Below are 3,792 nucleotides of genomic sequence, written 5' to 3' on the forward strand. Positions count from 1 at the left end.
GTTGATCTTAAACATTGGATGAGACCCCACCAGGAAATCCCACGACTGACCATACAGAACAAGCAACAAACAGGAAGTAAAGGAGATCCTAGTGCTTGGTATCACGGGCTTCTAGAAGCACCTGCACTGGTGTTGGTTTATTTTGTAATGTTGTGACATGTTCCTCAAGGCAAAACTTTCAGAGCCAAATGAAGAACTGGGTATTTAGCAATGCACAGTTCAGCTGAGGCTTACCTAAGTGTATCTCCTACCTCACTGAAGAAAACACCAGGAAGTTAATTCATGCCAAGAGTGGATTGCAGATGACTCTCACCAGCCTGGGCTAGGTTGTAAAATGACCTTCTAGAGCCAGCATCAACTACTGTTACTTAATAGGTCAGGAATGTTTTCCAGTATCACTGGGCGTGCTGGCTGTCAATTATTATTCTTATTTTGGGAGGGAAGTACTCAAACTGAGCTTAAATCCTGGTTCAGGGCAGCAAAATGGAAGTGAGTTGCTCCTGTTTTCTCACAGGATGCTTTTATTGATTGATTTTGATTCATACGGCTGCCCATCTCACCAATGCGCCTCTGGGAGGCAAACCAGAATTAAAATACAATATACTATAAATACAATATATAGAGATCCAGTATGGTCTAGTGGTAAGGCAACGGGCTAGAAACCAGGAAGCTATCAGTTCTAGTCCTGCCTGAAAGCCGGCTGGGTGACCTTGGGCCAATCCCTCCCTCTCAGCCCAAGAGCCAATCAGGAGTGGTAGGAGAGTTCTAGTCCTGCCTTAGGCATGAAAGCCGGCTGGGTGATCTTGGGGCAGTCCCTCTCTCAGCCCAACCCACTTCACAGGGTTGTTGTTGTGGGGAAAACAGGAGTAGGAAGGAGGATTAGGCATGTTTGCCGCCTTGAGTTATTTATAAAAATGATAAAGGCGGGATAGAAAATTAATTAATTAATTAAGGGGGGGGGAACATTCCCAGCCAACTAAGACAAAGTGGCTCCCAAACCCACCATTTACCATTTACCAATAGTGTGGGCTCCATTACTCTCCTGGCCCCCTTGCCTGGGAAAGCAGGCACCCAGGCAGGTCTTCAAGGTTCTTCAGGAAGATTGTTGGGGCCAGCTGGACCTTAGGAGGGAGTTCCAGATGGAGGCACAGTGATGGAAATGACAGTCCCTGATAGATGGGACCTGGAGTGTGTTTCTCCTGCCCAACCTAACGGGATGGTAGAAAAAATGGGAATAAGATGGTCCCTCAAATACTCTACCTTACAACTACTCAGTCTAGGCAGCAGCTCTGAGATTTTGCTGGTGGTCGCTCATCCAAGTGCTAATCAGACTCCACCCTGCTCTTCTGGTCCAATCAGCCAAAATCAGGGCAGGGCCCCCTTAGTCTGTAGGACACCCAACTGGGAGACATGGAGGACACCTATCTATTAGAATGGCAACATGAGTTAATCATGGACATTCTCCCTGTAGGCTCAGCACACAAAGCTGAAGGAACATCAGGTATCTTGGAGAACTCTGGGTTCAATCTGTCACCCCCCCCCCCCAGGGAAGAGAACCAGCCTTGCATCATGCCATTTACCTTCCCTGGTAGGGATAGATTCCCTGTTGCATAAGACATAAGAGGAGGAAATGTGCAGAGCTCCTTGGAGGAAAGAGAAGATATCAAGGTCAAAAGACCTTATCTGCAATCCTCCCCTTTCTCAACCACTTCTGGCTTTCTTGCTCATGCCAGGTTTCCTCCTTGGAACAAGGGCAGTGCAAGATCCATTTGGCCCAGTTGGAAGCTAACATGTGAGCGCACCTTGCAAATGCATTCCAATGTTCAAAAAACAGTTTAGAGAACAGTCTCATTTCTCTAAGCCTGGTGACGCCTTCTGCTCTGCTGGGTTCCAAATTAACAAAATATTCTAGGTGGAGGACCAGGATCATACCCCCTGCCACATTGGAAAAAATTAGGAGGAGCCGGGGAGCACCATTTCTGATTAATAAATTTTATTGAAAGGGATAAGCTTTTGCGAGCTGATCAGAAAAGGTGTTACCTGGCTCCACGTGATTTTTGGCTACCATCGACTAGTATGGCTCTCCTCCTCCTCCCTAGGTTTATCCCAAGGGACAGCAAACAGTGCCCAGTTTTACACCAATGATCAAAGAGCACTGCTAGGCCTTCTATACACATTCTTCTTCCTAGTGGCTTTCATGTGCATTCCTCCAGTTCTTGAGTCAGCAGAAAAAGACACCGCTGACTTAGCAACAAGGTTTGCAAGTGGCCTTGTCTCCTTCCAGCTTTACTGTGGGACGATTTAAGGGCACCGAGTGGTGGATTTCTCTGGCTTCCCTCTCCAACCAGCATCACCAGCCCATGGAAAAAAACACCACCAGTTGCTGTCCTTAATACACAGTGGAGCAGACTGGAGCAAGTGCGTGGGATGGAAACATGAGCCATTTGTCAAGTTGCCTGACTCACAGGTCACTCTCTCAGTAACAGCAACCTGCCATTCAGGCAATTTCCAAACACAGGTCTACCAGTCTTCTGGAAAACCATACCTTCTCAAAAAATACTTAGCTGACAGGTTGGTGGGGCAGAGGTGGAAGGAAGCAGGTGGGAGATTGCACTGTGCACCAAGACAGCTCTCTCCTAATGTGTCCTCCATCCCACTAACCAGCCAGCTGGGCTATTTTGGGATGCAAGTTGTCCAGTCTTTCAAACGACTGGCAGATTCACATTCAGAAATCGTGACAGGTGACAGGCACTGGGAAGGTGTTGCAGGAAGCACTGGAGGCTCTCCCTTACACATCACCCCACACCCTTTGGCTGTGCCTGTGGAGGGGAAACGGGCAGAACCCTTGCTAATTTCTCCCCAGCTCCTAAAGATTTCAAGTGCTTAAGCGCCGCATGGAAATCATGGTACCAGCAACCAAGAGGCTGTTTGTGGCAGCACCCATAAGTGTTCCATGAAGTATGCAAAATGACATTGGAGCAGGCAAGATTGCATGCCCATCTCTAATGAAAAGAAACGATAAAAGCACAGCTCTTCAAAACCCTTGATTGGTATCATGTCACCACCCAAGTAATAAAAACAACAGAAGGTACATTCCACCCTCAACGCCCGTTAGCAGAAACAACAGGAAGCCAGTAATGCACTCACTTGAGACATACCAGCAGTGCACAAGGAACCCACCTCCCTTTCACAGTTACATTAACCTCCTGTGAAAAGAACGGTATTTCTGTCTTAAATACAGGTTAATGCTCTTTCAAGACTAATAAGCAGGTCTTTACGCTCTTGTAGATAAGGATCTCTGAACGATGCTTGAATTATGCTTCACAAAGGCACTGATGGGCAGATACCTCTGCAGAAACCAGGAGTCTTGGCAGATGTCTTGCCTCGACTAAGACTTTTTTTCCACATCATGACAAGCTATACCTACTAAACATCTGCCTATCACATAGCTATTAAAGAAGAGGCGAGCAACACAACTGTGCTAGGCCTTACAGGGCATTATACACTTTGGTATCTAACCATTTTAAACAAAGAATGTCAAAGGACTTGTAGGTTCATTAACCTATGAGTTGAGTCTCACCTTAGATTTTGGTATAATTCCATAGGATAGGTGACAATATATTTTTACCGTGTGCATGTGTGTGAGCCCCAGTCTGGTTCCCTTTCGCAAGGCGCTGAAGACCTGGCTGTTCTCCCAGGCATTTGGGTTGGTGGGAGATGAATTTTGCTACTATCGATGGTTGATAGTTAACAGTTTAACTTTTGGCGTGGGGGGGCAGTGTTATGTTTCTT

Source organism: Candoia aspera, chromosome 9, assembly GCF_035149785.1.
Source record: "Candoia aspera isolate rCanAsp1 chromosome 9, rCanAsp1.hap2, whole genome shotgun sequence".
Taxonomy (NCBI): Eukaryota; Metazoa; Chordata; class Lepidosauria; order Squamata; family Boidae; genus Candoia; species Candoia aspera.